Below are 27,242 nucleotides of genomic sequence, written 5' to 3'. Positions count from 1 at the left end.
CAATGAAGCGAAAAGAAACAATTTATTTGGAAATAGTATTAAGACATCGAGAAACCACTCAAATGAAAGTAATCATGTTTCCGCCGGGCTTGAACCGGGGACCTTTCGCGTGTGAGGCGAACGTGATAACCACTACACTACGCAAAGGTTTGATAAAATATTAAACAGTTGGTGTGTTACAATTTACAGTCAACTTATCCCTAACGGTAAAATTGATATTAAATGTCATTCATATAATTAAGACAGCAGAAAACCACTCGAATGAAAAAAACATGTTTCAACCCGGGCTAGAACCGGGGACCAATCGCGTGTTAGGCGAACGTGATAAGCACTACACTACGAAAGATTTTTTCACTACACTACGGAAACGGTTGATAAAATATTAAACAGTTGGTGTGTTACAATTTACACTCTACTTATCCCTAACGCTAAAATTGATATATAACGTCATTGATATAATTAAGACCGCCGAAAACCACTCGAATGAAAAAAACATGTTTCTACCCGGGCTCGAACCGGGACCTATCGCGTGTTATACGACCGTGATAAGCACTACACTACGAAACGTTTTTCTGTTATTAAACTATTGGTCATTGGATAGCTGAAACAAATGAGCCATAAAGCGAAAACAATTTAGTTTCAACTAATATAAAGACAGCAAGAAACCACTTGAATGACAAAAAGCATGTTTCCGCCCGGGCTCGAACCGGGGACATTTCGCGTGTAAAGCGAACGTGATAACCACTACACTACAAAAACGGTTCATTTGTATTTCAACTATTGGTCATTGGAAAGTTGATACAAATAAGCCATCAAGCGAAGGAAATTCTTTAGATTGTAAATAATATTAAGACAGCAGGAAAACACTTGAATGAAGAAAAACATCATTCCGCCCGGGCTCGAACCGGGGACCTTTCGCGTGTGAGGCGAACGTGATAAGCACTACACTACGGAAATTGTTATAGTGGCATTCAACTATTAATCAATGTACAACTGAAAACACATAGGCCATCAAGCGAAAAGGAACAATTTGGTTTGCAACTAATATAAACACAGCAAGAAACCACTTAAATGAAAAAAAAACATGTTTCCGCCCGGGCTCGAATCGGGGACCTTTCGCGTGTAAAGCGAACGTGATAACCACTACACTACGGAAACGGCTCAAGTGTATTTAAACTATTGGTCATTGGATAGTTGAAACAAATAAGCCATCAAGCAAAAACAGATTCTTGAGAGTGTAAATAATATTAAGACTGCAGGAAACAATTGAATGAAGAAAAACATTTTTCCGCCCGGGCTCGAACGGGGGACCTTTCGCGTGTCAGGCGAACGTGATAACCACAACACTACGGAAACGGTTGATGTGTTGTTAAAATATTGGTCATTGGATAGTTGAAACAAATAAGCCATCAAGCGAAAACAGATTCTTTAGATTGTAAATAATATTAAGACAGCAGGAAAACACTTGAATGAAGAAAAACATGTTTCCGCCCGGGCTCGAACCGGGGACCTCTCGCGTATGAAGCGAACGTGATAACCACTGCACTACGGAAACGGTTATAGTATGATTAAACTATTGACCATTCTACAATTGAAAACACATAGGCAATGAAGCTAAAAGAAACAATTTATTTGGAAATAGTATTAAGACATCGAGAAACCACTCAAATGAAAGTAATCATGTTTCCGCCGGGCTTGAACCGGGGACCTTTCGCGTGTGAGGCGAACGTGATAACCACTACACCACGCAATGTTTGATAAAATATTAAACAGTTGGTGTGTTACAATTTACAGTCAACTTATCCCTAACGGTAAAATTGATATTAAATGTCATTCATATAATTAAGACAGCAGAAAACCACTCGAATGAAAAAAACATGTTTCAACCCGGGCTAGAACCGGGGACCAATCGCGTGTTAGGCGAACGTGATAAGCACTACACTACGAAACGTTTTTTCTGTTATTAAACTATTGGTCATTGGATAGCTGAAAAAAATAAGCCATTAAGCGAAAACAATTTAGTTTGTAACTAATATAAAGACAGCAAGAAACCACTTGAATGAAAAAAAGCATGTTTCCGCCCGGGCTCGAACCGGGGACCTTTCGCGTGTTAGGTGAACGTGACAACCACTACACTACGGAAACGGTTATAGTATGATGAAACTAATGATCATTGCTCAATTGAAAAGAAATATGCCATTAAGCGAAAAGAAACAATTTAGGTTGCAAATAATATTAAGACATCGGAAAACCACTCAAATGAAAACATCCATGTTTCCGCCCGGGCTCGAACCGGGGACATTTCGCGTGTGAGGCGAACGTGATGAGCACTACACAACGAAAGGTTTTTTCTGTTATTAAACTATTGGTCATTGGATAGCTGAAAAAAATAAGCCATTAAGCGAAAACAATTTAGTTTGTAACTAATATAAAGACAGCAAGAAACCACTTAAATGAAAAAAAACATGTTTCCGCCCGGGCTCGAACCGGGGACCTTTCGCGTGTAAAGCGAACGTGATAACCACTACACTACGAAACGTTTTTCTGTTATTAAACTATTGGTCATTGGATAGCTGAAACAAATGAGCCATAAAGCGAAAACAATTTAGTTTGTAACTAATATAAAGACAGCAAGAAACCACTTGAATGAAAAAAAGCATGTTTCCGCCCGGGCTCGAACCGGGGACATTTCGCGTGTAAAGCGAACGTGATAACCACTACACTACAAAAACGGTTCATTTGTATTTCAACTATTGGTCATTGGAAAGTTGAAACAAATAAGCCATCAAGCGAAGGAAATTCTTTAGATTGTAAATAATATTAAGACAGCGGGAAAACACTTGAATGAAGAAAAACATCATTCCGCCCGGGCTCGAACCGGGGACCTTTCGCGTGTAAGGCGATCGTGATAACCACTAAACTATAGAAACGGTTCATGTGTTGTTAAACTATTGAACATTGGATAGTTGAAACAAATGAGCCATAATGCGAAACGAAACAATTTAGGTTGTAAATGATATAAAGACAGCAGGAAAACACTTAAATGAAGAAAAACATGTTTCCGCACGGTCTCGAACCGGGGACCTTTCGCGTGTAAAGCGAACGTGAAAACCACTACTCTACGGAAACGGTTCAAGTGTATTTAAACTATTGGTCATTGGATAAGATGAAACAAATAAGCCATCAAGGGAAAACAGATTCTTTAGATTGTAAATAATGTTAAGACAGCAGGAAACACTTGAATGATGAAAAACATGTTTCCGCCCGGGCTCGAACCGGGGACCTTTCGCGAGTTAGGCGAACGTGATAACCACTACACTACGGAAACGGTTATAGTATTGTTAAACTATTGACCATTGTACAATTGAAAACACATAGGCCATGAATCAAAAAGGAACAATTTAGTTGGAAATAGTATTAAGACATCGAGAAACCACTCAAATCAAAACATCCATGTTTCCGCCCGTGATCGAACCGGGGACCTTTTGCGTGTGAGGCGAACGTGATAACCACTACACTACGGAAATGGTTCATGTGCTGTTAAACTATTCGTGATTGAATAGTTGAAACAAATGAGCCATAATGCGAAAAGAAAAAATTCAGGTAGTAAATAATATTAAGACAGCAGGAAAACACTTGAATGAAGAAAAACATGTTTCCGCCCGGGCTCGAACCGGGGACCTTTCGCGTGTAAAGCGAACGTGATAACCACTACACTACGGAAATGGTTCATTTATATTTAAACTATTGGTCATTGGATAGTTGAAACAAATAAGCCATCAAGCAAAAACAGATTCATTAGATTGTAAATAATATTACGACAGCAGGAAAACACTTGAATGAAGGAAAAAATGTTTCCGCCCTGGCTCGAACCGGGGACCTTTCGCGTGTAAAGCGATCGTGATAACCACTACACTATGGAAACCGTTCATTTGTTTTTAAACTATTGGTCATTGGATAGTTCTATTGGTCATTGGATAGTTCAAACAAATAAGCCATCGAGCAAAAACAGATTCTTTAGATTGTAAATAATATTAGGACAGCAGGAAACACTTGAATGAAGAAAAACATGTTTCCTCCCGGGCTCGAACCGGGGACCTTTCGCGTGTTAGGCGAACGTGATAACCACTACACTACGGAAACGGTTATACTATTGTTAAACTATTGACCATTGTACAATTGAAAACACATAGGCCATGAATCAAAAAGGAACAATTTAGTTGGAAATAGTATTAAGACATCGAGAAACCACTCAAATGAAAACAACCATGTTTCCGCCCGTGATCGAACCGGGGACCTTTTGCGTGTGAGGCGAACGTGATAACCACTACACTACGGAAATGGTTCATGTGCTGTTAAACTATTCGTGATTGGATAGTTGAAATAAATAAGCCATCAAGGGAAAATAAATTCTGTAGATTGAAAATAATATTAAAACAGCAGGAAATACTTGAATGAAGATAAACATGTTTCCGCCCGGGCTCGAACCGGGGATCTTTCGCGTGTAAAGCGAACGTGATAACCACTACACTACGGAAACGGTTCATTTATATTTAAACTATTGGTCATTGGATTGTTGAAACAAATAAGCCATCAAGGGAAAATAAATTCTGTAGATTGAAAATAATATTAAGACAGCAGGAAACACTTGAATGAAGAAAAACATGTTTCCGCCCGGGCTCGAACCGGGGACCTTTCGCGTGTTAGGCGAACGTGATAACCACTACACTAAGGAAACGGTTCAATTATATTTAAACTATTGATCATTGGATAGTTCAAACAAATAAGCCATCGAGCAAGAACAGATTCTTTAAATGATAAATCATATTAAGACAGCAGGAAAACACTTGAATGAAGAAAAACATGTTTCCGCCCGGGCTCGAACCGGGGACCTTTCGCGTGTTAGGCGAACGTGATAACCACTACACTACGGAAACGGTTATAGTATTGTTAAACTATTGACCATTGTTCAATTGAAAACGCATAGGCCATGAAGCAAAAAGGAACAATTTAGTTGGAAATAGCATTAAGACATCTAGAAACCACTCAAATGAAAACATCCATGTTTCCGCCCGGGCTCGAACCGGGGACCTTTCGCGTGTTAGGCGAACGTGATAACCACTACACTACAGAAACGGTTCATGTGCTGCTAAACTATTCGTGATTGGATAGTTGAAACAAATGAGCCATAATGCGAAACGAAACAATTTAGGTTGTAAATGATATAAAGACAGCAGGAAAACACTTGAATGAAAAAAAGTGTTTCCACCCGGGCTCGAACCGAGGACCTTTCGCGTGTTAGGCGAACGTGATAAGCAGTACACTACGAAATGTTTTTTCTGTTATTAATCTATTGGTCATTTGATAGCTGAAAAAAATAAGCCATAAAGCGAAAACAATTTAGTTTGTAACTAATATAAAGACAGCAAGAAACCACTTGAATAAAAAAAAAACATGTTTCCGCCCGGGCTCGAACCGGGGACATTTCGCATGTAAAGCGATCGTGATAACCACTACACTACGGAAACGGTTCAAGTGTATTTAAACTATTGGTCATTGGATAAGTTGAAACAAATAAGCCATCAAGGGAAAACAGATTCTTTAGATTGTAAATAATATTAAGACAGCAGGAAACACTTGAATGATGAAAAACATATTTCCGCCCGGGCTCGAACCGGGGACCTTTCGCGTGTTAGGCGAACGTGATAACCACTACACTACGGAAACGGTTCAAGTGTATTTAAACTATTGGTCATTGGATAAGTTGAAACAAATAAGCCATCAAGGGAAAACAGATTCTTTAGATTGTAAATAATATTAAGACAGCAGGAAACACTTGAATGATGAAAAACATATTTCCGCCTGGGCTAGAACCGGGGACCTTTCGCGTGTAAAGCGAACGTCACAACCACTACACTACGGAAACGGTTCATTTATATTTAAACTATTGGTCATTGGATAGTTGAAACAAATAAGCCATCAAGGGAAAATAAATTCTGTAGATTGAAAATAATATTAAGACAGCAGGAAACACTTGAATGAAGAACAACATGTTTCCGCCCGGGCTCGAACCGGGGACCTTTCGCGTGTTAGGCGAACGTGATAACCACTACACTAAGGAAACGGTTCATTTATATTTAAACTATTGATCATTGGATAGCTCAAACAAATAAGCCATCGAGCAAAAACAGATTCTTTAAATTGTAAATCATATTAAGACAGCAGGAAACACTTGGATGAAGAAAAACATGTTTCCGCCCGGGCTCGAACCGGGGATCATTCGCGTGTTAGGCGAACGTGATAACCACTACACTACGGAAACGGTTATACTATTGTTAAACTATTGACCATTGTACAATTGAAAACACATAGGCCATGAAGCAAAAAGGAACAATTTAGTTGGAAATAGTATTAATACATCGAGAAACCACTCAAATGAAAACATCCATGTTTCCGCCCGGGATCAAACGGGGAACTTTTGCGTGTGAGGCGAACGAGATAACCACTACACTGCGGAAATGGTTCATGTGCTGTTAAACTATTCGTGATTGGATAGTTGAAACAAATGAGCCATAATGCGAAAAGAAACAATTCAGGTAGTAAATAATGTTAAGACAGCAGGAAAACATTTGAATGAAGAAAAACGTGTTTCCGCCGGGTTCGAACCGAGGACCTTTCGCTTGTTAGGCGAACGTGATAACCACTACACTACGGAAACGGTTATAGTAGCGTTAAACTATTGATCATTGTAAAATGGAAAACACATAGGCCATGAAGGGAAAAGGAAAACAATTTAGTTTGTAACTAATATAAAGACAACAAGAAACCATTTAAATGAAAAAAAAATATTTCCGCCCGGGCTCGAACCGGGGACCTTTCGCTTGTAAAGCGAACGTGATTAACTCTACACTACGGAAACGGTTCAAGTGTATTTAAACTATTGGTCATTGGATAGTTGAAACAAATAAGCCATCAAACGAAAAGAAATTCTTTAGATTGTATATAATATTAAGACAGCAGGAAAACAGTTGAATGAAGAAAAACATGTTTCCGCCCGGGTTCGAACCGGAGACCTTTTGCGTGTTAGGCGAACGTAATCACCACTGCACTACGGAAACGGTTCAAGAGTATTTAAACTATTGGTCATTGGATAGTTGAAACAAATAAGCCATCAAACGAAAAGAAATTCTTTAGATTGTATATAATATTAAGACAGCAGGAAAACACTTGAATGAAGAAAAACATGTTTCCGCCCGGGCTTGAACCGGGGATCTTTCGCGTGTGAGGCGAACGTGATAACCACTACACTACGGAAACGGTTGATAAAACATTAAACAGTTGGTGTGTTGCAATTTACACTCAACTTATCCCTAACGCGAAAATTGATATTTAATGTCATTCATATAATTAAGACCGCAGAAAACCACTCGAATGAAAAAAACATGTTTCTACCCGGGCTCGAACCGGGACCTATCGCGTGTTATACGACCGTGATAAGCACTACACTACGGAAACGTTTTTCTGTTATTAAACTATTGGTCATTGGATAGCTGAAACAAATGAGCCATAAAGCGAAAACAATTTAGTTTGTAACTAATATAAAGACAGCAAGAAACCACTTGAATGAAAAAAAGCATGTTTCCGCCCGGGCTCGAACCGGGGAAATTTCGCGTGTAAAGCGAACGTGATAACCACTACACTACAAAAACGGTTCATTTGTATTTCAACTATTGGTCATTGGAAAGTTGAAACAAATAAGCCATCAAGCGAAGGAAATTCTTTAGATTGTAAATAATACTAAGACAGCAGGAAAACACTTGAATGAAGAAAAACATCATTCCGCCCGGGCTCGAACCGGGGACCTTTCGCGTGTTAGGCGAACGTAATCACCACTGCACTACGGAAACGGTTCATGTGTTGTTAAACTATTGATCATTGGATAGTTGAAACAAATGAGCCATAATGCGAAACGAAACAATTTAGGTTGTAAATGATATAAAGACAGCAGGAAAACATTTGAATGAAGAAAAACATGTTTCCGCCGGGTTCGAACCGGGGACCTTTCGCGTGTTAGGCGAACGTGATAACCACTACACTACGGAAACGGTTATAGTAGCGTTAAACTATTGATCATTGTAAAATGGAAAACACATAGGCCATGAAGGGAAAAGGAAAACAAATTAGTTTGTAACTAATATTAAAACAACAAGAAACCATTTAAATGAAAAAAAAATATTTCCGCCCGGGCTCGAACCGGGGACCTTTCGCGTGTAAAGCGAACGTGATTAACTCTACACTACGGGAAGGGTTCATGTGATTTCAACTATTGGTCATTGGATAGTTGAAACAAATTAGCCATCAAGCGAAAAGAAATTCTTTAGATTGTAAATAATATTAAGACAGCAGGAAAACACTGGAATGAAGAAAAACATGTTTCCGCCCGGGCTCGAACCGGGGACCTTTCGCGTGTAAAGCGATCGAGATAACTACTACACTCCGGAAAATGTTATTATGCTAAAAAACAGTTATGTTTTTGCAAGTTAAAAACATTTAAGCCATAGAGTGAAAATAAACAATTTAGGTTGTAAATGATATTAAGACAGCAAGAAACCGCTTCAATGAAGAAAACAAGTTTCCGCACGGGATCGAACCAGGGACCTTTCGCGTGTAAAGCGAACGCGATAACCACTACACTACGGAAACGGTGTTTATGTTGACCAGCAGTTAGCGTTTTGTAAATTACCGACAAATAAGCCATAACGCTAAAAGAAGCAATTTAGGTTGTAAATAGTACCAAGACAGCAAGAAACCACTTAAATGATTAAAAACATGTTGCTGCCCGGGCTCGTACCGGGGACCTTTCGCGTGTAAAGCTAACGTGAAAACCACAGCTCTACGGAAACGCTTATTATTTTCTACAACAGTTATGTTTTTGCAAATTAAAGACAAATAAGCCATAACGCTAAAAGAAACAATTTAGGTTGTAAATGATATTAAGACATCGGGAAACCACTCAAATCAATAAAATCATGTTTCCGCCCGGGCTCGAACCGGGCTCCTTTCGCATGTTAGGCGAACGTGATAACCACTACACTACGGAAACTGTTCATTTGTTGGTAAACTATTGGTCATTGGATAGTTGAAACAAATAAGCCATTAAGGGAAAAAAATTCTTTAGATTGAAAATAATATTAAGACAGCAGGAAAACACATGAATGAAGAAAAACATGTTTCCGCCCGGGCTTGAACCTGGGACCTTACGCGTGTAAAGCGAAAGTGATAACCACTACACTACGGAAAAGGTTCATGTGTTGTTAAACTGTTGGTAATTGGATAGTTAAAACAAATAATCCATCAAGCAAAAACAGTTTCTTTAGATTGTAAATAATATTAAGACAATAGGAAAACACTTGAATGAAGAAAAAATTCTTTACGCCCGGGACCGAACCGGGGACCTTTCGCGTGTAAGGGGAACGTGATAACCACTACACTACAGAAACGGTTATAGTATTATTAAACTTTTGACCAATGTACAATTGAAAACACATAGGCCATGAAGCGAAAAGGAACAATTTATTTGGAAATAGTATTAAGACATCGAGAAATCACTCAAATGAAAGCATACATGTTTCCGCCGGGCTTGAACCGGGGACCTTTCGTGTGTGAGGTGAACGTGGTTACCACTACGCTACGGAAACGGTTGATAAACTATTAAACAGTTGGTGTGTTACAATTTACACTCAACTTATCCCTAACGAAAATTGATATTAAATATCATTCATATAATTAAGACAGCAGAAAAACACTTGAATGAAGAAAAACATGTTTCCGCCCGGTCTCGAACCGGGGACCTTTCGCGTGTTAGGCGAACGTGATAACCACTACACTACGGAAACGGTTCAAGTGTATTTTAACTATTGGTCATTGGATAAGTTGAAACAAATAAGCCATCAAGGGAAAACAGATTCTTTAGATTGTAAATAATATTAAGACAGCAGGAAAACATTTGAATGATGAAAAACATGTTTCCGGCCGGGTTCGAACCGGGGACCTTTCGCGTGTTAAGCGAACGTGATAACCACTACACTACGGAAACCGTTCATGTGTTGTTAAACTATTGGTCATTGGATAGTTCAAACAAATAAGCCATCGAACAAAAACAGATTCTTTAGATTGTAAATAATATTAAGACAGCAGGAAACACTTGAATGAAGAAAAACATATTTCCGCCCGGGCTCGAACCGGGGACCTTTCGCGTGTAAGGCGAACGTGATAACCACTACACTACGGAAACGGTTATACTATTGTTAAACTATTGTCCATTGTACAATTGAAAACACATAGGCCATGAATCAAAAAGGAACAATTTAGTTGGAAAAAGTATTAAGACATCGAGAAACCACTCAAATGAAAACATCCATGTTTCCGCCCGTGATCGAACCGGGGACCTTTTGCGAGTGAGGCGAACGTGATAACCACTACACTACGGAAATGGTTCATGTGCTGTTAAACTATTCGTGATTTGATAGTTGAAACAAATGAGCCATAATGCGAAAAGAAAAAATTCATGTAGTAAATAGTATTAAGACAGCAGGAAAACACTTGAATGAAGAAAAAAATGTTTCCGCCCGGGCTCGAACCGGGGACCTTTCGCGTGTAAAGCGAACGTGATAACCACTACACTTCGGAAACGGTTCATTTATATTTAAACTATTGGTCATTGGATAGTTGAAACAAAAAAGCCATCAAGGGAAAATAAATTCTGTAGATTGAAAATAATATTAAGACAGCAGGAAACACTTGAATGAAGAAAAACATGTTTCCGCCCGGGTTCGAACCGGGGACCTTTCGCGTGTTAGGCGAACGTGATAACCACTACACTACGGAAACGGTTATAGTATTACTAAACTATTGACCATTTTACAATTGAAAAGGCATAGGCCATGAAGCAAAAAGGAACAATTTAGTTGGAAATAGTATTAAGACATCTAGAAACCACTCAAATGAAAACATCCATGTTTCCGCCCGGGATCAAACGGGGACCTTTTGCGTGTTAGGCGAACGTGATAACCACTACACTACAGAAACGGTTCATGTGCTGTTAAACTATTCGTGATTGGATAGTTGAAACAAATGAGCCATAATGCGAAAACAATTTAGTTTGTAACTAATATAAAGACAGCAAGAAACCACTTGAATAAAAAAAACGTGTTTCCACCCGGGCTCGAACCGAGGACCTTTCGCGTGTTAGGCGAACGTGATAAGCACTACACTACGAAATGTTTTTTCTGTTATTAAGCTATTGGTCATTTGATAGCTGAAAAAAATAAGCCATAAAGCGAAAACAATTTAGTTTGTAACTAATATAAAGACAGCAAGAAACCACTTGAATAAAAAAAAAACATGTTTCCGCCCGGGCTCGAACCGGGGACATTTCGCGTGTAAAGCGAACGTGACAACCACTGCACTACGGAAACGGTTCAAGTGTATTTAAACTATTGGTCATTGGATAATTTGAAACAAATAAGCCATCAAGGGAAAATAAATTCTTTAGATTGAAAATAATATTAAAACAGCAGGAAAACACTTGAATGAAGTAAAACCTTATTCGGCCGGGCTCGAACCGGGGACCTTTCGCGTGTAAAGCGATCGTGATAACCACTACACTACGGAAACGGTTCAAGTGTGTTTAAATTATTGGTCATTGGATAAGTTGAAACAAATAAGCCATCAAGGGAAAACAGATTCTTTAGATTGTAAATAATATTAAGACAGCAGGAAACACTTGAATGATGAAAAATACGTTTCCGCCCGGGCTCGAACCGGGGACCTTTCGCGTGTTAGGCGAACGTTTTACCAACTACACTACGGAAACCGTTCATGTGTTGTTAAACTATTGGTCATTGGATAGTTGAAACAAATGAGCCATAATGCGAAACGAAACAATTTAGGTTGCAAATGATATAAAGACAGCAGGAAAACACTTAAATGAAGAAAAACATGTTTCCGCCCGGGCTCGAACCGGGGACATTTCGCGTGTTAGGCGAACGTGATAACCACTACACTACGAAAACGGTTATACTATTGTTAAACTATTGACCATTGTACGATTGAAAACACATAGGCCATGAATCAAAAAGGAACAATTTATCTGGAAATAGTATTAAGACATCGAGAAACCACTCAAATAAAAACATCCATGTTTCCGCCCGGGATCGAACCGGGGACCATTCGCGTGTGAGGTCAATGTGATAAACACTACACTACGGAAACGGTTTGTAAAATAATAAACAGTTGTTGAGTTTCAACTTAAACTCAAGTAATCCCTAACGGGAAAGGAATATTTAAGGTCAATAATATAATTAAGACAGCAGAAAACCACTCGAATGAAAAAAACATGTTTCCGCCCGGTCTCGAACCGGGGACCTATCGCGTGTTAGGCGAGCGTAATAAGCATTACACTACGAAACGTTTTTTCTGTTATTAAGCTATTGGTCATTTGATAGCTGAAAAAAATAAGCCATAAAGCGAAAACAATTTAGTTTGTAACTAATATAAAGACAGCAAGAAACCACTTGAATAAAAAAAAAACATGTTTCCGCCCGGGCTCGAACCGGGGACATTTCGCGTGTAAAGCGAACGTGACAACCACTGCACTACGGAAACGGTTCAAGTGTATTTAAACTATTGGTCATTGGATAATTTGAAACAAATAAGCCATCAAGGGAAAATAAATTCTTTAGATTGAAAATAATATTAAAACAGCAGGAAAACACTTGAATGAAGTAAAACCTTATTCGGCCGGGCTCGAACCGGGGACCTTTCGCGTGTAAAGCGATCGTGATAACCACTACACTACGGAAACGGTTCAAGTGTGTTTAAATTATTGGTCATTGGATAAGTTGAAACAAATAAGCCATCAAGGGAAAACAGATTCTTTAGATTGTAAATAATATTAAGACAGCAGGAAACACTTGAATGATGAAAAATACGTTTCCGCCCGGGCTCGAACCGGGGACCTTTCGCGTGTTAGGCGAACGTTTTACCAACTACACTACGGAAACCGTTCATGTGTTGTTAAACTATTGGTCATTGGATAGTTGAAACAAATGAGCCATAATGCGAAACGAAACAATTTAGGTTGCAAATGATATAAAGACAGCAGGAAAACACTTAAATGAAGAAAAACATGTTTCCGCCCGGGCTCGAACCGGGGACATTTCGCGTGTTAGGCGAACGTGATAACCACTACACTACGAAAACGGTTATACTATTGTTAAACTATTGACCATTGTACGATTGAAAACACATAGGCCATGAATCAAAAAGGAACAATTTATCTGGAAATAGTATTAAGACATCGAGAAACCACTCAAATAAAAACATCCATGTTTCCGCCCGGGATCGAACCGGGGACCATTCGCGTGTGAGGTGAATGTGATAAACACTACACTACGGAAACGGTTTGTAAAATAATAAACAGTTGTTGAGTTTCAACTTAAACTCAAGTAATCCCTAACGGGAAAGGAATATTTAAGGTCAATAATATAATTAAGACAGCAGAAAACCACTCGAATGAAAAAAACATGTTTCCGCCCGGTCTCGAACCGGGGACCTATCGCGTGTTAGGCGAGCGTAATAAGCATTACACTACGACACGTTTTTTCTGTTATTAAATTATTGGTCATTGGATAGCTGAGAAACATAAGCCATCAATCGAAAACAATTTAGTTTGTAACTAATATAAAGACAGCAAGAAACCACTTGAATGAAAAAAAAACATGTTTCCGCCCGGGCTCGAACCGGGGACCTTTCGCGTGTATAGCGAACGTGATAACCACTACACTACGGAAGCGGTTCATTTATATTTAAACTATTGATCATTGGATAGTTCAAACAAATAAGCCATCGAGCAAAAACAGATTCTTTAGATTTTAAATAATATTAAGACAGCAAGAAACACTTGAATGAAGAAAAACATGTTTCCGCCCGGGCTCGAACCGGGGACCTTTCGCGTGTTAGGCGAACGTGATAACCACTACACTACGGAAACGGTTATAGTATTATTAAACTATTGACCATTGTACAATTGAAAACACATAGGCCATGAAGCAAAAAGGAACAATTTAGTTGGAAATAGTATTAATATATCGAGAAACCACTCAAATGAAAACATCCAAGTTTCCGCCCGGGATCAAACGTGAACTTTTGCGTGTGAGGCGAACGTGATAACCACTACACTGCGGAAATGGTCATGTGCTGTTAAACTATTCGTGATAGGATAGTTGAAACAAATGAGCCATAATGCGAAAAGAAACAATTCAGGTAGTAAATAATGTTAAGACAGCAGGAAAACATTTGAATGAAGAAAAACATGTTTCCGCCGGGTTCGAACCGGGGACCTTTCGCGTGTTAGGCGAACGTGATAACCACTACACTACGGAAACGGTTATAGTAGCGTTAAACTATTGATCATTGTAAAATGGAAAACACATAGGCCATGAAGGGAAAAGGAAAACAATTTAGTTTGTAACTAATATTAAAACAACAAGAAACCATTTAAATGAAAAAAAAATATTTCCGCCCGGGCCCGAACCGGGGACCTTTCGCGTGTAAAGCGAACGTGATTAACTCTACACTACGGGAAGGGTTCATGTGATTTCAACTATTGGTCATTGGATAGTTGAAACAAATTAGCCATCAAGCGAAAAGAAATTCTTTAGATTGTAAATAATATTAAGACAGCAGGAAAACACTGGAATGAAGAAAAACATGTTTCCGCCCGGGCTCGAACCGGGGACCTTTCGCGTGTAAAGCGATCGAGATAACTACTACACTCCGGAAAATGTTATTATGCTAAAAAACAGTTATGTTTTTGCAAGTTAAAAACATTTAAGCCATAGAGTGAAAATAAACAATTTAGGTTGTAAATGATATTAAGACAGCAAGAAACCGCTTCAATGAAGAAAACAAGTTTCCTCACGGGATCGAACCAGGGACCTTTCGCGTGTAAAGCGAACGCGATAACCACTACACTACGGAAACGGTGTTTATGTTGAACAGCAGTTAGCGATTTGTAAATTACCGACAAATAAGCCATAACGCTAAAAGAAGCAATTTAGGTTGCAAATAGTACCAAGACAGCAAGAAACCACTTAAATGATTAAAAACATGTTGCTGCTCGGGCTCGTACCGGGGACCTTTCGCGGGTAAAGCTAACGTGAAAACCACAGCTCTACGGAAACGCTTATTATTTTCTACAACAGTTATGTTTTTGCAAATTAAAGACAAATAAGCCATAACGCTAAAAGAAACAATTTAGGTTGTAAATGATATTAAGACATCGGGAAACCACTCAAATCAATAAAATCATATTTCCGCCCGGGCTCGAACCGGGCTCCTTTCGCATGTTAGGCGAACGTGATAACCACTACACTACGGAAACTGTTCATTTGTTGGTAAACTATTGGTCATTGGATAGTTGAAACAAATAAGCCATTAAGGGAAAACAGTTTCTTTAGATTGTAAATAATATTAAGACAATAGGAAAACACTTGAATGAAGAAAAAATTCTTTACGCCCGGGATCGAACCGGGGACCTTTCGCGTGTAAAGCAAACGTGATAACCACTACACTACAGAAACGGTTATAGTATTATTAAACTATTGACCATTGTACAATTGAAAACACATAGGCCATGAAGCGAAAAGGAACAATTTATTTGGAAATAGTATTAAGACATCGAGAAATCACTCAAATGAAAACATCCATGTTTCCGCCGGGCTTGAACCGGGGAGCTTTCGTGTGTGAGGTGAACGTGGTAACCACTACGCTACGGAAACGGTTGATAAACTATTAAACAGTTGGTGTGTTACAATTTACACTCAACTTATCCCTAACGCGAAAATTGATATTTAATATCATTCATATAATTAAGACAGCAGAAAACCACTCGAATGAAAAAAACATGTATCCGCCCGGGCTCGAACTGGGGACCTTTCGCGTGTAAAGCGAACGTGATAACCACTATACTACGGAAACGGATCAAGTGTATTTAAACTATTGGTCATTGGATAAGTTGAAACAAAAAAAACCCATCAAGGGAAAATAAATTCTTTAGATTGAAAATAATATTAAGACAGCAGGAAAACACATGAATGAAGAAAAACATGTTTCCACCCTGGCTCGAACCGGGGACCTTTCGCGTGTAAAGCGATCGTGATAACCACTACACTACGGAAACGGTTGATGTGTTGTTAAACTATTGGTCATTGGATAGTTGATACAAATAAGCCATCAAGCAAAAACAGATTCTTTAGATTGTAAATAATATTAAGACAGCAGGAAACACTTGAATGAAGAAAAAAATGTTTCCGCCCTGGCTCGAACCGGGGACCTTTTGCGTGTAAAGCGATCGTGATAACCACTACACTACGGAAACGGTTATACTATTGTTAAACTATTGACCATTTTACAATTGAAAACGCATAGGCCATGAAGCAAAAAGGAACAATTTAGTTGAAAATAGTATTAAGACATCTAGAAACCACTCAAATGAAAACATCCATGTTTCCGCCCGGGATCAAACGGGGACCTTTTGCGTGTTAGGCGAACGTGATAACCACTACACTACAGAAACGGTTCATGTGCTGTTAAACTATTCGTGATTGGATAGTTGAAACAAATGAGCCATAATGCGAAAACATATTAGTTTGTAACTAATATAAAGACAGCAAGAAACCACTTGATTAAAAAAAACGTGTTTCCACCCGGGCTCGAACCGAGGACCTTTCGCGTGTTAGGCGAACGTGATAAGCACTACACTACGAAATGTTTTTTCTGTTATTAAGCTATTGGTCATTTGATAGCTGAAAAAAATAAGCCATAAAGCGAAAACAATTTAGTTTGTAACTAATATAAAGACAGCAAGAAACCACTTGAATAAAAAAAAAACATGTTTCCGCCCGGGCTCGAACCGGGGACATTTCGCGTGTAAAGCGAACGTGACAACCACTGCACTACGGAAACGGTTCAAGTGTATTTAAACTATTGGTCATTGGATAATTTGAAACAAATAAGCCATCAAGGGAAAATAAATTCTTTAGATTGAAAATAATATTAAAACAGCAGGAAAACACTTGAATGAAGTAAAACCTTATTCGGCCCGGGCTCGAACCGGGGACCTTTCGCGTGTAAAGCGATCGTGATAACCACTACACTACGGAAACGGTTCAAGTGTATTTAAACTATTGGTCATTGGATAAGTTGAAACAAATAAGCCATCAAGGGAAAACAGATTCTTTAGATTGTAAATAATATTGAGACAGCAGGAAACACTTGAATGATGAAAAATACGTTTCCGCCCGGGCTCGAACCGGGGACCTTTCGAGTGTTAGGCGAACGTTTTAACCACTACACTACGGAAACCGTTCATGTGTTGTTAAACTATTGGTCATTGGATAGTTGAAACAAATGAGCCATAATGCGAAACGAAACAATTTAGGTTGCAAATGATATAAAGACAGCAGGCAAACACTTGAATGAAAAAAAAATGTTTCCGCCGGGCTCGAACCGCGGACCTTTCGCGTGTAGAGCGAACGTGATAACCACTACACTACGGAAACGGTTCAAGTGTATTTAAACTATTGATCATTGGATAAGTTGAAACAAATAAGCCATCAAGGGAAAAGAAATTCTTTAGATTGTAAATAATATTAAGACAGCAAGAAACACTTGAATGAAGAAAAACATGTTTCCGCCCGGGCTCGAACCGGGGACCTTTCGCGTGTTAGGCGAACGTGATAACCACTACAATACGGAAACGGTTATATTATTTTTAAACTATTGACCATTGTAGAATTGAAAACACATAGGCCATGAAGCGAAAAGAAATAATTTATTTGGAAATAGTTTTAAGACATCGAGAAACCACTCAAATGAAAACATCCATGTTTCCGCCGGGCTTGAACCGGGGACCTTTCGCGTGTGAGGCGAACGTGATAACCACTACACAACGGAAACGGTTGATTAAATATTAAACAGTTGGTGTGTTACAATTTACACTCAACTTATCCCTAACGCTAAAATTGATATTTAATGTCATTCATATAATTAAGACAGCAGAAAACCACTCGAATGAAAAAAACATTTTTCCACCCGGGCTCGAACCGGGGACCTTTCGCGTGTTAGGCGAACGTGTCAAGCATTACACTACGAAACGTTTTTTATGTTATTAAACAATTGGTCATTGGATAGCTGAAAAAAATAAACCATAAATGGAAAACAATTTAGTTTGTAACTAATATAAAGACAGCAAGAAACCACTTGAATGAAAAAAAACATGTTTCCGCCCGGGCTCGAAACGGGGACCTTTCGCGTGTAAAGCGAACGTTATAACCACTACACTACGGAAATGGTTCAAGTGTATTTAAACTATTGGTCATTGGAAAGTTGAAACAAATAAGCCATCAAGCGAAGGAAATTCTTTAGATTGTAAATGATATTAAGACAGCAGGAAAACACTTGAATGAAGAAAAATATGATTCCGCTCGAGCTCGAACCGGGGACTTTCGCGTGTAAAGCGATCGTGAGAACCACTACACTACAGAAACGGTTATTATTCTTTGAAAGAGTTATGTTTTTGCAAATTAAAAACATATAAGCCATATAGCGAAAATAAACACTTTAGATTGAAGATAATATTAAGACAGCAGGAAAACACTTGAATGAAGAAAAACATGATTCCGTTCGAGCTCGAATCGGGGACCTTTCGCGGGTAAAGCGATCGTGATAACCACTAAACTACAGAAACGGTTATTATTCTATAAAATAGTTATGTTTTTGCAAATTAAAAACGTATCAGCCATAAAGCGAAAATAAACAATTTAGGTTGTAAATGATATAAAGACAGCATGAAAACACTTGAATAAAAAAAAACATGATCCGCCCGGGCTCGAACCGGGGACCTTTCGCGTGTAAAGCGAACGTGATAACCACTACACTACGGAAACGGTTTATTTATATTTAAACTATTGGTCATTGCATAGTTGAAACAAATAAGCCATCAAGGGAAAATAAATTCTGTAGATTGAAAATAATATTACGATAGCAGGAAACCACTTGAATGAAAAAAAACATGGTCCCACCGGGCTCGAACCGGGGACCTTTCGCGTGTAAAGCGATCGTGATAACCACTACACTACGCAAACCGTTCATGTGTTGGTAATCTATTGGTCATTGGATAGTTCAAACAAATAAGACATCGAGCAAAAACAGATTCTTTAGATTGTAAATAATATTAAGACAGCAGGAAACCACTTGAATGAAGAAAAACATGTTTCCGCCCGGGCTCGAACCGGGGACCTTTCGCGTGTTAGGCGAACGTGATAACCACTACACTACGGAAACGGTTATACTATTGTTAAACTATTGACCATTGTACAATTGAAAACACATAGGCCATGAATCAAAAAGGAACAATTTAGCTGGAAATAGTATTAAGACAACGAGAAACCACTCAAATAAAAACATCCATGTTTCCGCCCGGGATCGAACCGGGGACCATTTGCGTGAGAGGCGATTGTGATAAACACTACACTACGGAAACGGTTTGTAAAATAATAAACAGTTGGTGAGTTTCAACTTATACTGAAGTAATCCTTAACGGGAAAGTAATATTTAAGGTCAATAATATAATTAAGACAGCAGAAAACCACTCGAATGAAGAAAACATGTTTCCACCCAGGCTCGAACCGGGGACCTATCGCGTGTTAGGCGAGCGTAATAAGCATTACACTACGGAAACGGTCCATTTGTATTTAAACTATTGGTCATTGGATAGTTGAAACAAATAAGCCATCAAGCGAAAAGAAATTCTTTAGATTGCAAATCATATTAAGACAGCAGGAAAACACTCGAATGAAGAAAAACATGATTCCGCCCTGGCTCGAACCGGGGACCTTTCGCGTGTAAAGCGATCGTGATAACCACTACACTACGGAAACGGTTGATGTATTGTTATACTTTTGGTCATTGGATAGTTGAAACAAATAAGCCATCAAGCAAAAACAGATTCATTAGATTGTAAATAATATTACGACAGCAGGAAAACACTTGAATGAAGAAAAAATGTTTCCGCCCGGGGTCGAACCGGGGACCTTTCGCGTGTAAAGCGATCGTGATAACCACTACACTACGGAAACGGTTGATGTATTGTTAAACTTTTGGTCATTGGATAGTTGAAACAAATAAGCCATCAAGCAAAAACAGATTCATTAGTTTGTAAATAATATTACGACAGCAGGAAAACACTTGAATGAAGAAAAAAATGTTTCCGCCCGGGGTCGAATCGGGAACCTTTCGCGTGTTAGGCGAACGTGATAACCACTACACTACGGAAACGGTTATAGTATTATTAAACTATTGACCATTGTACCATTGAAAACACATAGGCCATGAAGCGAAAAGAAATAATTTATTTGGAAATAGTATTAAGACATCGAGAAACCACTCAAATGAAAACATCCATGTTTCCGCCGGGCTTGAACCGGGGACATTTCGCGAGTGAGGCGAACATAATAACCATTACACTACGGAAACGGTTATACTATTGTTAAACTATTGACCATTGTACGATTGAAAACACATAGGCCATGAATCAAAAAGGAACAATTTAGCTGAAAATAGTATTAAGACATCGAGAAACCAATCAAATAAAAACATTTATGTTTCCGCCCGGGATCGAACCGGGGACCTTTTGCGTGAGAGGCGAATGTGATAACCACTACACTGCGGAAACGGTTCATGTGCTGTTAAACTATTCGTGATTGGATAGTTGAAACAAATGAGCCATAATGCGAAAAGAAACAATTCAGGTAGTAAATAATATTAAGACAGCAGGAAAACATTTGAATGAAGAAAAACATGTTTCCGCCCGGGTTCGAACCGGGGACCTTTCGCGTGTGAGGCGAACGTGATAACCACTACACTAGGGAAACGGTTATAGTAGCGTTAAACTATTGATCATTGTACAATGGAAAACACATAGGCCATAAAAGGAAAAGGAAAACAATTTAGTTTGTAACTAATATAAAGACAACAAGAAACCATTTAAATGAAAAAAAACATGTTTCCGCCCGGGCTCGAACCGGGGACCTTTCGCGTGTAAAGCGAAAGTGATAACCACTACACTACGGAAACGGTTCAAGTTTATTTAAACTATTGGTCATTGCATAAGTTGAAACAAATAAGCCATCAAGGGAAAACAGATTCTTTAGATTGTAAATAATATTAAGACAGCAGGAAACACTTGAATGATGAAAAATACGTTTCCGCCCGGGCTCGAACCGGGGACCTTTCGCGTGTTAGGCGAACGTTTTAACCACTACACTACGGAAACCGTTCATGTGTTGTTAAACTATTGGTCATTGGATAGTTGAAACAAATGAGCCATAATGCGAAACGAAACAATTTAGGTTGCAAATGATATAAAGACAGCAGGCAAACACTTGAATGTAAAAAAAATGTTTCCGCCGGGCTCGAACCGGGGACCTTTCGCGTGTAGAGCGAACGTGATAACCACTACACTACGGAAACGGTTCAAGTGTATTTAAACTATTGATCATTGGATAAGTTGAAACAAATAAGCCATCAAGGGAAAAGAAATTCTTTAGATTGTAAATAATATTAAGACAGCAAGAAACACTTGAATGAAGAAAAACATGTTTCCGCCCGGGCTCGAACCGGGGACCTTTCGCGTGTTAGGCGAACGTGATAATCACTACAATACGGAAACGGTTATATTATTTTTAAACTATTGACCATTGTAGAATTGAAAACACATAGGCCATGAAGCGAAAAGAAATAATTTATTTGGAAATAGTTTTAAGACATCGAGAAACCACTCAAATGAAAACATCCATGTTTCCGCCGGGCTTGAACCGGGGACCTTTCGCGTGTGAGGCGAACGTGATAACCACTACACAACGGAAACGGTTGATTAAATATTAAACAGTTGGTGTGTTACAATTTACACTCAACTTATCCCTAACGCTAAAATTGATATTTAATGTCATTCATATAATTAAGACAGCAGAAAACCACTCGAATGAAAAAAACATTTTTCCACCCGGGCTCGAACCGGGGACCTTTCGCGTGTTAGGCGAACGTGTCAAGCATTACACTACGAAACGTTTTTTATGTTATTAAACAATTGGTCATTGGATAGCTGAAAAAAATAAACCATAAATGGAAAACAATTTAGTTTGTAACTAATATAAAGACAGCAAGAAACCACTTGAATGAAAAAAAACATGTTTCCGCCCGGGCTCGAAACGGGGACCTTTCGCGTGTAAAGCGAACGTTATAACCACTACACTACGGAAATGGTTCAAGTGTATTTAAACTATTGGTCATTGGAAAGTTGAAACAAATAAGCCATCAAGCGAAGGAAATTCTTTAGATTGTAAATGATATTAAGACAGCAGGAAAACACTTGAATGAAGAAAAATATGATTCCGCTCGAGCTCGAACCGGGGACTTTCGCGTGTAAAGCGATCGTGAGAACCACTACACTACAGAAACGGTTATTATTCTTTGAAAGAGTTATGTTTTTGCAAATTAAAAACATATAAGCCATATAGCGAAAATAAACACTTTAGATTGAAGATAATATTAAGACAGCAGGAAAACACTTGAATGAAGAAAAACATGATTCCGTTCGAGCTCGAATCGGGGACCTTTCGCGGGTAAAGCGATCGTGATAACCACTAAACTACAGAAACGGTTATTATTCTATAAAATAGTTATGTTTTTGCAAATTAAAAACGTATCAGCCATAAAGCGAAAATAAACAATTTAGGTTGTAAATGATATAAAGACAGCATGAAAACACTTGAATAAAAAAAAACATGATCCGCCCGGGCTCGAACCGGGGACCTTTCGCGTGTAAAGCTAACGTGATAACCACTACACTACGGAAACGGTTCATTTATATTTAAACTATTGGTCATTGCATAGTTGAAACAAATAAGCCATCAAGGGAAAATAAATTCTGTAGATTGAAAATAATATTACGACAGCAGGAAACCACTTGAATGAAAAAAAACATGGTCCCACCGGGCTCGAACCGGGGACCTTTCGCGTGTAAAGCGATCGTGATAACCACTACACTACGCAAACCGTTCATGTGTTGGTAATCTATTGGTCATTGGATAGTTCAAACAAATAAGACATCGAGCAAAAACAGATTCTTTAGATTGTAAATAATATTAAGACAGCAGGAAACCACTTGAATGAAGAAAAACATGTTTCCGCCTGGGCTCGAACCGGGGACCTTTCGCGTGTTAGGCGAACGTGATAACCACTACACTACGGAAACGGTTATACCATTGTTAAACTATTGACCATTGTACAATTGAAAACACATAGGCCATGAATCAAAAAGGAACAATTTAGCTGGAAATAGTATTAAGACAACGAGAAACCACTCAAATAAAAACATCCATGTTTCCGCCCGGGATCGAACCGGGGACCATTTGCGTGAGAAGCGATTGTGATAAACACTACACTACGGAAACGGTTTGTAAAATAATAAACAGTTGGTGAGTTTCAACTTATACTGAAGTAATCCTTAACGGGAAAGTAATATTTAAGGTCAATAATATAATTAAGACAGCAGAAAACCACTCGAATGAAGAAAACATGTTTCCACCCAGGCTCGAACCGGGGACCTATCGCGTGTTAGGCGAGCGTAATAAGCATTACACTACGGAAACGGTCCATTTGTATTTAAACTATTGGTCATTGGATAGTTGAAACAAATAAGCCATCAAGCGAAAAGAAATTCTTTAGATTGCAAATCATATTAAGACAGCAGGAAAACACTTGAATGAAGAAAAACATGATTCCGCCCTGGCTCGAACCGGGGACCTTTCGCGTGTAAAGCGATCGTGATAACCACTACACTACGGAAACGGTTGATGTATTGTTATACTTTTGGTCATTGGATAGTTGAAACAAATAAGCCATCAAGCAAAAACAGATTCATTAGATTGTAAATAATATTACGACAGCAGGAAAACACTTGAATGAAGAAAAAATGTTTCCGCCCGGGGTCGAACCGGGGACCTTTCGCGTGTAAAGCGATCGTGATAACCACTACACTACGGAAACGGTTGATGTATTGTTAAACTTTTGGTCATTGGATAGTTGAAACAAATAAGCCATCAAGCAAAAACAGATTTATTAGTTTGTAAATAATATTACGACAGCAGGAAAACACTTGAATGAAGAAAAAAATGTTTCCGCCCGGGGTCGAATCGGGAACCTTTCGCGTGTTAGGCGAACGTGATAACCACTACACTACGGAAACGGTTATAGTATTATTAAACTATTGACCATTGTACCATTGAAAACACATAGGCCATGAAGCGAAAAGAAATAATTTATTGGGAAATAGTATTAAGACATCGAGAAACCACTCAAATGAAAACATCCATGTTTCCGCCGGGCTTGAACCGGGGACATTTCGCGAGTGAGGCGAACATAATAACCATTACACTACGGAAACGGTTATACTATTGTTAAACTATTGACCATTGTACGATTGAAAACACATAGGCCATGAATCAAAAAGGAACAATTTAGCTGAAAATAGTATTAAGACATCGAGAAACCAATCAAATAAAAACATTTATGTTTCCGCCCGGGATCGAACCGGGGACCTTTTGCGTGAGAGGCGAATTTGATAACCACTACACTGCGGAAACGGTTCATGTGCTGTTAAACTATTCGTGATTGGATAGTTGAAACAAATGAGCCATAATGCGAAAAGAAACAATTCAGGTAGTAAATAATATTAAGACAGCAGGAAAACATTTGAATGAAGAAAAACATGTTTCCGCCCGGGTTCGAACCGGGGACCTTTCGCGTGTGAGGCGAACGTGATAACCACTACACTAGGGAAACGGTTATAGTAGCGTTAAACTATTGATCATTGTACAATGGAAAACACATAGGCCATAAAGGGAAAAGGAAAACAATTTAGTTTGTAACTAATATAAAGACAACAAGAAACCATTTAAATGAAAAAAAAATGTTTCCGCCCGGGCTCGAACCGGGGACCTTTCGCGTGTAAAGCGAACGTGATAACCACTACACTACGGGAAGGGTTCATGTGATTTAAACTATTGGTCATTGGATTGTTGAAACAAATTAGCCATCAAGCGAAAAGAAATTCTTTAGATTGTAAATAATATTAAGACAGCAGGAAAACACTTGAATGAAGAAAAATATGATTCCGCTCGAGCTCGAACCGGGGACTTTCGCGTGTAAAGCGATCGTGAGAACCACTACACTACAGAAACGGTTATTATTCTTTGAAAGAGTTATGTTTTTGCAAATTAAAAACATATAAGCCATATAGCGAAAATAAACACTTTAGATTGAAGATAATATTAAGACAGCAGGAAAACACTTGAATGAAGAAAAACATGATTCCGTTCGAGCTCGAATCGGGGACCTTTCGCGGGTAAAGCGATCGTGATAACCACTAAACTACAGAAACGGTTATTATTCTATAAAATAGTTATGTTTTTGCAAATTAAAAACGTATCAGCCATAAAGCGAAAATAAACAATTTAGGTTGTAAATGATATAAAGACAGCATGAAAACACTTGAATAAAAAAAAACATGATCCGCCCGGGCTCGAACCGGGGACCTTTCGCGTGTAAAGCGAACGTGATAACCACTACACTACGGAAACGGTTCATTTATATTTAAACTATTGGTCATTGGATAGTTGAAACAAATAAGCCATCAAGGGAAAATAAATTCTGTAGATTGAAAATAATATTACGACAGCAGGAAACCACTTGAATGAAAAAAAACATGGTCCCACCGGGCTCGAACCGGGGACCTTTCGCGTGTAAAGCGATCGTGATAACCACTACACTACGCAAACCGTTCATGTGTTGGTAATCTATTGGTCATTGGATAGTTCAAACAAATAAGACATCGAGCAAAAACAGATTCTTTAGATTGTAAATAATATTAAGACAGCAGGAAACCACTTGAATGAAGAAAAACATGTTTCCGCCCGGGCTCGAACCGGGGACCTTTCGCGTGTTAGGCGAACGTGATAACCACTACACTACGGAAACGGTTATACTATTGTTAAACTATTGACCATTGTACAATTGAAAACACATAGGCCATGAATCAAAAAGGAACAATTTAGCTGGAAATAGTATTAAGACAACGAGAAACCACTCAAATAAAAACATCCATGTTTCCGCCCGGGATCGAACCGGGGACCATTTGCGTGAGAGGCGATTGTGATAAACACTACACTACGGAAACGGTTTGTAAAATAATAAACAGTTGGTGAGTTTCAACTTATACTGAAGTAATCCTTAACGGGAAAGTAATATTTAAGGTCAATAATATAATTAAGACAGCAGAAAACCACTCGAATGAAGAAAACATGTTTCCACCCAGGCTCGAACCGGGGACCTATCGCGTGTTAGGCGAGCGTAATAAGCATTACACTACGGAAACGGTCCATTTGTATTTAAACTATTGGTCATTGGATAGTTGAAACAAATAAGCCATCAAGCGAAAAGTAATTCTTTAGATTGCAAATCATATTAAGACAGCAGGAAAACACTCGAATGAAGAAAAACATGATTCCGCCCTGGCTCGAACCGGGGACCTTTCGCGTGTAAAGCGATCGTGATAACCACTACACTACGGAAACGGTTGATGTATTGTTATACTTTTGGTCATTGGATAGTTGAAACAAATAAGCCATCAAGCAAAAACAGATTCATTAGATTGTAAATAATATTACGACAGCAGGAAAACACTTGAATGAAGAAAAAATGTTTCCGCCCGGGGTGGAACCGGGGACCTTTCGCGTGTAAAGCGATCGTGATAACCACTACACTACGGAAACGGTTGATGTATTGTTAAACTTTTGGTCATTGGATAGTTGAAACAAATAAGCCATCAAGCAAAAACAGATTCATTAGTTTGTAAATAATATTACGACAGCAGGAAAACACTTGAATGAAGAAAAAAATGTTTCCGCCCGGGGTCGAATCGGGGACCTATCGCGTGTTAGGCGAACGTGATAACCACTACACTACGGAAACGGTTATAGTATTATTAAACTATTGACCATTGTACCATTGAAAACACATAGGCCATGAAGCGAAAAGAAATAATTTATTTGGAAATAGTA

The 27,242-nt window shown here is 38.7% G+C and overlaps 76 non-coding genes across 76 annotated transcripts; all 76 read right to left on the bottom strand.

Moving 5' to 3' along the window:
• Positions 1-686: 686 nt before the first annotated feature.
• On the bottom strand, positions 687-759 carry Trnav-uac (transfer RNA valine (anticodon UAC)). Its single transcript has one exon. It is a non-coding gene; the product is annotated as a tRNA-Val (tRNA).
• A 123-nt stretch (positions 760-882) lies between these two features.
• Positions 883-957, bottom strand: Trnav-cac (transfer RNA valine (anticodon CAC)). The gene has a single exon. It is a non-coding gene; the product is annotated as a tRNA-Val (tRNA).
• A 128-nt stretch (positions 958-1,085) lies between these two features.
• On the bottom strand, positions 1,086-1,158 carry Trnav-uac (transfer RNA valine (anticodon UAC)). Its single transcript has one exon. It is a non-coding gene; the product is annotated as a tRNA-Val (tRNA).
• A 324-nt stretch (positions 1,159-1,482) lies between these two features.
• On the bottom strand, positions 1,483-1,555 carry Trnam-cau (transfer RNA methionine (anticodon CAU)). The gene has a single exon. It is a non-coding gene; the product is annotated as a tRNA-Met (tRNA).
• A 517-nt stretch (positions 1,556-2,072) lies between these two features.
• On the bottom strand, positions 2,073-2,145 carry Trnav-aac (transfer RNA valine (anticodon AAC)). The gene has a single exon. It is a non-coding gene; the product is annotated as a tRNA-Val (tRNA).
• Positions 2,146-2,466: 321 nt separating this feature from the next.
• Trnav-uac (transfer RNA valine (anticodon UAC)) lies at positions 2,467-2,538 on the bottom strand. The gene has a single exon. It is a non-coding gene; the product is annotated as a tRNA-Val (tRNA).
• Positions 2,539-2,659: 121 nt separating this feature from the next.
• On the bottom strand, positions 2,660-2,732 carry Trnav-uac (transfer RNA valine (anticodon UAC)). The gene has a single exon. It is a non-coding gene; the product is annotated as a tRNA-Val (tRNA).
• Positions 2,733-3,255: 523 nt separating this feature from the next.
• On the bottom strand, positions 3,256-3,328 carry Trnav-aac (transfer RNA valine (anticodon AAC)). Its single transcript has one exon. It is a non-coding gene; the product is annotated as a tRNA-Val (tRNA).
• A 126-nt stretch (positions 3,329-3,454) lies between these two features.
• Positions 3,455-3,527, bottom strand: Trnav-cac (transfer RNA valine (anticodon CAC)). Its single transcript has one exon. It is a non-coding gene; the product is annotated as a tRNA-Val (tRNA).
• A 126-nt stretch (positions 3,528-3,653) lies between these two features.
• Trnav-uac (transfer RNA valine (anticodon UAC)) lies at positions 3,654-3,726 on the bottom strand. The gene has a single exon. It is a non-coding gene; the product is annotated as a tRNA-Val (tRNA).
• Positions 3,727-3,852: 126 nt separating this feature from the next.
• Positions 3,853-3,925, bottom strand: Trnav-uac (transfer RNA valine (anticodon UAC)). Its single transcript has one exon. It is a non-coding gene; the product is annotated as a tRNA-Val (tRNA).
• Positions 3,926-4,070: 145 nt separating this feature from the next.
• On the bottom strand, positions 4,071-4,143 carry Trnav-aac (transfer RNA valine (anticodon AAC)). Its single transcript has one exon. It is a non-coding gene; the product is annotated as a tRNA-Val (tRNA).
• Positions 4,144-4,269: 126 nt separating this feature from the next.
• On the bottom strand, positions 4,270-4,342 carry Trnav-cac (transfer RNA valine (anticodon CAC)). Its single transcript has one exon. It is a non-coding gene; the product is annotated as a tRNA-Val (tRNA).
• A 125-nt stretch (positions 4,343-4,467) lies between these two features.
• Positions 4,468-4,540, bottom strand: Trnav-uac (transfer RNA valine (anticodon UAC)). Its single transcript has one exon. It is a non-coding gene; the product is annotated as a tRNA-Val (tRNA).
• Positions 4,541-4,665: 125 nt separating this feature from the next.
• Trnav-aac (transfer RNA valine (anticodon AAC)) lies at positions 4,666-4,738 on the bottom strand. The gene has a single exon. It is a non-coding gene; the product is annotated as a tRNA-Val (tRNA).
• Positions 4,739-4,864: 126 nt separating this feature from the next.
• Positions 4,865-4,937, bottom strand: Trnav-aac (transfer RNA valine (anticodon AAC)). Its single transcript has one exon. It is a non-coding gene; the product is annotated as a tRNA-Val (tRNA).
• Positions 4,938-5,063: 126 nt separating this feature from the next.
• On the bottom strand, positions 5,064-5,136 carry Trnav-aac (transfer RNA valine (anticodon AAC)). Its single transcript has one exon. It is a non-coding gene; the product is annotated as a tRNA-Val (tRNA).
• A 319-nt stretch (positions 5,137-5,455) lies between these two features.
• Trnav-uac (transfer RNA valine (anticodon UAC)) lies at positions 5,456-5,528 on the bottom strand. The gene has a single exon. It is a non-coding gene; the product is annotated as a tRNA-Val (tRNA).
• Positions 5,529-5,654: 126 nt separating this feature from the next.
• Positions 5,655-5,727, bottom strand: Trnav-aac (transfer RNA valine (anticodon AAC)). Its single transcript has one exon. It is a non-coding gene; the product is annotated as a tRNA-Val (tRNA).
• Positions 5,728-6,051: 324 nt separating this feature from the next.
• Positions 6,052-6,124, bottom strand: Trnav-aac (transfer RNA valine (anticodon AAC)). The gene has a single exon. It is a non-coding gene; the product is annotated as a tRNA-Val (tRNA).
• A 125-nt stretch (positions 6,125-6,249) lies between these two features.
• On the bottom strand, positions 6,250-6,322 carry Trnav-aac (transfer RNA valine (anticodon AAC)). Its single transcript has one exon. It is a non-coding gene; the product is annotated as a tRNA-Val (tRNA).
• A 324-nt stretch (positions 6,323-6,646) lies between these two features.
• On the bottom strand, positions 6,647-6,718 carry Trnav-aac (transfer RNA valine (anticodon AAC)). Its single transcript has one exon. It is a non-coding gene; the product is annotated as a tRNA-Val (tRNA).
• A 128-nt stretch (positions 6,719-6,846) lies between these two features.
• Positions 6,847-6,919, bottom strand: Trnav-uac (transfer RNA valine (anticodon UAC)). Its single transcript has one exon. It is a non-coding gene; the product is annotated as a tRNA-Val (tRNA).
• A 325-nt stretch (positions 6,920-7,244) lies between these two features.
• On the bottom strand, positions 7,245-7,317 carry Trnav-cac (transfer RNA valine (anticodon CAC)). Its single transcript has one exon. It is a non-coding gene; the product is annotated as a tRNA-Val (tRNA).
• A 319-nt stretch (positions 7,318-7,636) lies between these two features.
• Trnav-uac (transfer RNA valine (anticodon UAC)) lies at positions 7,637-7,709 on the bottom strand. The gene has a single exon. It is a non-coding gene; the product is annotated as a tRNA-Val (tRNA).
• A 324-nt stretch (positions 7,710-8,033) lies between these two features.
• On the bottom strand, positions 8,034-8,105 carry Trnav-aac (transfer RNA valine (anticodon AAC)). Its single transcript has one exon. It is a non-coding gene; the product is annotated as a tRNA-Val (tRNA).
• A 525-nt stretch (positions 8,106-8,630) lies between these two features.
• Trnav-uac (transfer RNA valine (anticodon UAC)) lies at positions 8,631-8,703 on the bottom strand. The gene has a single exon. It is a non-coding gene; the product is annotated as a tRNA-Val (tRNA).
• A 327-nt stretch (positions 8,704-9,030) lies between these two features.
• Trnav-aac (transfer RNA valine (anticodon AAC)) lies at positions 9,031-9,103 on the bottom strand. Its single transcript has one exon. It is a non-coding gene; the product is annotated as a tRNA-Val (tRNA).
• Positions 9,104-9,823: 720 nt separating this feature from the next.
• Trnav-aac (transfer RNA valine (anticodon AAC)) lies at positions 9,824-9,896 on the bottom strand. Its single transcript has one exon. It is a non-coding gene; the product is annotated as a tRNA-Val (tRNA).
• A 127-nt stretch (positions 9,897-10,023) lies between these two features.
• On the bottom strand, positions 10,024-10,096 carry Trnav-aac (transfer RNA valine (anticodon AAC)). Its single transcript has one exon. It is a non-coding gene; the product is annotated as a tRNA-Val (tRNA).
• A 125-nt stretch (positions 10,097-10,221) lies between these two features.
• Trnav-uac (transfer RNA valine (anticodon UAC)) lies at positions 10,222-10,294 on the bottom strand. The gene has a single exon. It is a non-coding gene; the product is annotated as a tRNA-Val (tRNA).
• A 325-nt stretch (positions 10,295-10,619) lies between these two features.
• Trnav-uac (transfer RNA valine (anticodon UAC)) lies at positions 10,620-10,692 on the bottom strand. The gene has a single exon. It is a non-coding gene; the product is annotated as a tRNA-Val (tRNA).
• A 125-nt stretch (positions 10,693-10,817) lies between these two features.
• Trnav-aac (transfer RNA valine (anticodon AAC)) lies at positions 10,818-10,890 on the bottom strand. The gene has a single exon. It is a non-coding gene; the product is annotated as a tRNA-Val (tRNA).
• A 514-nt stretch (positions 10,891-11,404) lies between these two features.
• Trnav-uac (transfer RNA valine (anticodon UAC)) lies at positions 11,405-11,477 on the bottom strand. Its single transcript has one exon. It is a non-coding gene; the product is annotated as a tRNA-Val (tRNA).
• A 325-nt stretch (positions 11,478-11,802) lies between these two features.
• On the bottom strand, positions 11,803-11,875 carry Trnav-aac (transfer RNA valine (anticodon AAC)). The gene has a single exon. It is a non-coding gene; the product is annotated as a tRNA-Val (tRNA).
• A 126-nt stretch (positions 11,876-12,001) lies between these two features.
• Trnav-aac (transfer RNA valine (anticodon AAC)) lies at positions 12,002-12,074 on the bottom strand. Its single transcript has one exon. It is a non-coding gene; the product is annotated as a tRNA-Val (tRNA).
• A 126-nt stretch (positions 12,075-12,200) lies between these two features.
• On the bottom strand, positions 12,201-12,273 carry Trnav-cac (transfer RNA valine (anticodon CAC)). The gene has a single exon. It is a non-coding gene; the product is annotated as a tRNA-Val (tRNA).
• Positions 12,274-12,593: 320 nt separating this feature from the next.
• Positions 12,594-12,666, bottom strand: Trnav-uac (transfer RNA valine (anticodon UAC)). The gene has a single exon. It is a non-coding gene; the product is annotated as a tRNA-Val (tRNA).
• A 325-nt stretch (positions 12,667-12,991) lies between these two features.
• On the bottom strand, positions 12,992-13,064 carry Trnav-aac (transfer RNA valine (anticodon AAC)). The gene has a single exon. It is a non-coding gene; the product is annotated as a tRNA-Val (tRNA).
• Positions 13,065-13,190: 126 nt separating this feature from the next.
• On the bottom strand, positions 13,191-13,263 carry Trnav-aac (transfer RNA valine (anticodon AAC)). Its single transcript has one exon. It is a non-coding gene; the product is annotated as a tRNA-Val (tRNA).
• A 126-nt stretch (positions 13,264-13,389) lies between these two features.
• Positions 13,390-13,462, bottom strand: Trnav-cac (transfer RNA valine (anticodon CAC)). Its single transcript has one exon. It is a non-coding gene; the product is annotated as a tRNA-Val (tRNA).
• Positions 13,463-13,782: 320 nt separating this feature from the next.
• Positions 13,783-13,855, bottom strand: Trnav-uac (transfer RNA valine (anticodon UAC)). Its single transcript has one exon. It is a non-coding gene; the product is annotated as a tRNA-Val (tRNA).
• A 125-nt stretch (positions 13,856-13,980) lies between these two features.
• Positions 13,981-14,053, bottom strand: Trnav-aac (transfer RNA valine (anticodon AAC)). Its single transcript has one exon. It is a non-coding gene; the product is annotated as a tRNA-Val (tRNA).
• A 322-nt stretch (positions 14,054-14,375) lies between these two features.
• On the bottom strand, positions 14,376-14,447 carry Trnav-aac (transfer RNA valine (anticodon AAC)). Its single transcript has one exon. It is a non-coding gene; the product is annotated as a tRNA-Val (tRNA).
• A 525-nt stretch (positions 14,448-14,972) lies between these two features.
• Trnav-uac (transfer RNA valine (anticodon UAC)) lies at positions 14,973-15,045 on the bottom strand. The gene has a single exon. It is a non-coding gene; the product is annotated as a tRNA-Val (tRNA).
• Positions 15,046-15,372: 327 nt separating this feature from the next.
• Positions 15,373-15,445, bottom strand: Trnav-aac (transfer RNA valine (anticodon AAC)). Its single transcript has one exon. It is a non-coding gene; the product is annotated as a tRNA-Val (tRNA).
• A 126-nt stretch (positions 15,446-15,571) lies between these two features.
• Trnav-uac (transfer RNA valine (anticodon UAC)) lies at positions 15,572-15,640 on the bottom strand. Its single transcript has one exon. It is a non-coding gene; the product is annotated as a tRNA-Val (tRNA).
• Positions 15,641-15,968: 328 nt separating this feature from the next.
• Trnav-uac (transfer RNA valine (anticodon UAC)) lies at positions 15,969-16,041 on the bottom strand. Its single transcript has one exon. It is a non-coding gene; the product is annotated as a tRNA-Val (tRNA).
• Positions 16,042-16,170: 129 nt separating this feature from the next.
• Positions 16,171-16,243, bottom strand: Trnav-uac (transfer RNA valine (anticodon UAC)). The gene has a single exon. It is a non-coding gene; the product is annotated as a tRNA-Val (tRNA).
• A 125-nt stretch (positions 16,244-16,368) lies between these two features.
• On the bottom strand, positions 16,369-16,441 carry Trnav-uac (transfer RNA valine (anticodon UAC)). Its single transcript has one exon. It is a non-coding gene; the product is annotated as a tRNA-Val (tRNA).
• A 514-nt stretch (positions 16,442-16,955) lies between these two features.
• Positions 16,956-17,028, bottom strand: Trnav-uac (transfer RNA valine (anticodon UAC)). Its single transcript has one exon. It is a non-coding gene; the product is annotated as a tRNA-Val (tRNA).
• A 326-nt stretch (positions 17,029-17,354) lies between these two features.
• Positions 17,355-17,427, bottom strand: Trnav-aac (transfer RNA valine (anticodon AAC)). Its single transcript has one exon. It is a non-coding gene; the product is annotated as a tRNA-Val (tRNA).
• A 125-nt stretch (positions 17,428-17,552) lies between these two features.
• Trnav-uac (transfer RNA valine (anticodon UAC)) lies at positions 17,553-17,624 on the bottom strand. Its single transcript has one exon. It is a non-coding gene; the product is annotated as a tRNA-Val (tRNA).
• Positions 17,625-17,750: 126 nt separating this feature from the next.
• Positions 17,751-17,823, bottom strand: Trnav-aac (transfer RNA valine (anticodon AAC)). Its single transcript has one exon. It is a non-coding gene; the product is annotated as a tRNA-Val (tRNA).
• Positions 17,824-17,949: 126 nt separating this feature from the next.
• Positions 17,950-18,021, bottom strand: Trnav-cac (transfer RNA valine (anticodon CAC)). The gene has a single exon. It is a non-coding gene; the product is annotated as a tRNA-Val (tRNA).
• Positions 18,022-18,937: 916 nt separating this feature from the next.
• Positions 18,938-19,009, bottom strand: Trnav-uac (transfer RNA valine (anticodon UAC)). The gene has a single exon. It is a non-coding gene; the product is annotated as a tRNA-Val (tRNA).
• Positions 19,010-19,334: 325 nt separating this feature from the next.
• Positions 19,335-19,407, bottom strand: Trnav-aac (transfer RNA valine (anticodon AAC)). Its single transcript has one exon. It is a non-coding gene; the product is annotated as a tRNA-Val (tRNA).
• Positions 19,408-20,128: 721 nt separating this feature from the next.
• Trnav-uac (transfer RNA valine (anticodon UAC)) lies at positions 20,129-20,201 on the bottom strand. Its single transcript has one exon. It is a non-coding gene; the product is annotated as a tRNA-Val (tRNA).
• Positions 20,202-20,327: 126 nt separating this feature from the next.
• On the bottom strand, positions 20,328-20,400 carry Trnav-aac (transfer RNA valine (anticodon AAC)). The gene has a single exon. It is a non-coding gene; the product is annotated as a tRNA-Val (tRNA).
• A 324-nt stretch (positions 20,401-20,724) lies between these two features.
• Positions 20,725-20,797, bottom strand: Trnae-cuc (transfer RNA glutamic acid (anticodon CUC)). The gene has a single exon. It is a non-coding gene; the product is annotated as a tRNA-Glu (tRNA).
• A 126-nt stretch (positions 20,798-20,923) lies between these two features.
• Trnav-cac (transfer RNA valine (anticodon CAC)) lies at positions 20,924-20,996 on the bottom strand. Its single transcript has one exon. It is a non-coding gene; the product is annotated as a tRNA-Val (tRNA).
• A 129-nt stretch (positions 20,997-21,125) lies between these two features.
• Trnav-uac (transfer RNA valine (anticodon UAC)) lies at positions 21,126-21,198 on the bottom strand. Its single transcript has one exon. It is a non-coding gene; the product is annotated as a tRNA-Val (tRNA).
• A 126-nt stretch (positions 21,199-21,324) lies between these two features.
• On the bottom strand, positions 21,325-21,397 carry Trnav-aac (transfer RNA valine (anticodon AAC)). The gene has a single exon. It is a non-coding gene; the product is annotated as a tRNA-Val (tRNA).
• A 125-nt stretch (positions 21,398-21,522) lies between these two features.
• On the bottom strand, positions 21,523-21,594 carry Trnav-uac (transfer RNA valine (anticodon UAC)). The gene has a single exon. It is a non-coding gene; the product is annotated as a tRNA-Val (tRNA).
• Positions 21,595-21,720: 126 nt separating this feature from the next.
• On the bottom strand, positions 21,721-21,793 carry Trnav-aac (transfer RNA valine (anticodon AAC)). Its single transcript has one exon. It is a non-coding gene; the product is annotated as a tRNA-Val (tRNA).
• Positions 21,794-21,919: 126 nt separating this feature from the next.
• Trnav-cac (transfer RNA valine (anticodon CAC)) lies at positions 21,920-21,991 on the bottom strand. The gene has a single exon. It is a non-coding gene; the product is annotated as a tRNA-Val (tRNA).
• A 1,313-nt stretch (positions 21,992-23,304) lies between these two features.
• On the bottom strand, positions 23,305-23,377 carry Trnav-aac (transfer RNA valine (anticodon AAC)). Its single transcript has one exon. It is a non-coding gene; the product is annotated as a tRNA-Val (tRNA).
• Positions 23,378-24,098: 721 nt separating this feature from the next.
• Trnav-uac (transfer RNA valine (anticodon UAC)) lies at positions 24,099-24,171 on the bottom strand. Its single transcript has one exon. It is a non-coding gene; the product is annotated as a tRNA-Val (tRNA).
• A 126-nt stretch (positions 24,172-24,297) lies between these two features.
• Trnav-aac (transfer RNA valine (anticodon AAC)) lies at positions 24,298-24,370 on the bottom strand. Its single transcript has one exon. It is a non-coding gene; the product is annotated as a tRNA-Val (tRNA).
• A 324-nt stretch (positions 24,371-24,694) lies between these two features.
• Trnae-cuc (transfer RNA glutamic acid (anticodon CUC)) lies at positions 24,695-24,767 on the bottom strand. The gene has a single exon. It is a non-coding gene; the product is annotated as a tRNA-Glu (tRNA).
• A 126-nt stretch (positions 24,768-24,893) lies between these two features.
• On the bottom strand, positions 24,894-24,966 carry Trnav-cac (transfer RNA valine (anticodon CAC)). The gene has a single exon. It is a non-coding gene; the product is annotated as a tRNA-Val (tRNA).
• Positions 24,967-25,094: 128 nt separating this feature from the next.
• On the bottom strand, positions 25,095-25,167 carry Trnav-uac (transfer RNA valine (anticodon UAC)). The gene has a single exon. It is a non-coding gene; the product is annotated as a tRNA-Val (tRNA).
• Positions 25,168-25,690: 523 nt separating this feature from the next.
• Trnav-uac (transfer RNA valine (anticodon UAC)) lies at positions 25,691-25,762 on the bottom strand. Its single transcript has one exon. It is a non-coding gene; the product is annotated as a tRNA-Val (tRNA).
• Positions 25,763-26,087: 325 nt separating this feature from the next.
• Trnav-aac (transfer RNA valine (anticodon AAC)) lies at positions 26,088-26,160 on the bottom strand. The gene has a single exon. It is a non-coding gene; the product is annotated as a tRNA-Val (tRNA).
• A 721-nt stretch (positions 26,161-26,881) lies between these two features.
• Trnav-uac (transfer RNA valine (anticodon UAC)) lies at positions 26,882-26,954 on the bottom strand. The gene has a single exon. It is a non-coding gene; the product is annotated as a tRNA-Val (tRNA).
• A 126-nt stretch (positions 26,955-27,080) lies between these two features.
• Trnav-aac (transfer RNA valine (anticodon AAC)) lies at positions 27,081-27,153 on the bottom strand. The gene has a single exon. It is a non-coding gene; the product is annotated as a tRNA-Val (tRNA).
• Between the last annotated feature and the right edge of the window lie 89 nt (positions 27,154-27,242).

The sequence above is a fragment of the Ascidiella aspersa genome, chromosome 3 (assembly GCF_963924565.1).
Source record: "Ascidiella aspersa chromosome 3, kaAscAspe10.2, whole genome shotgun sequence".
NCBI classification, from domain to species: Eukaryota; Metazoa; Chordata; class Ascidiacea; order Phlebobranchia; family Ascidiidae; genus Ascidiella; species Ascidiella aspersa.
Note: the sequence above shows the minus strand (reverse complement) of the source record. Positions and strands in the feature narration are given on the sequence as shown.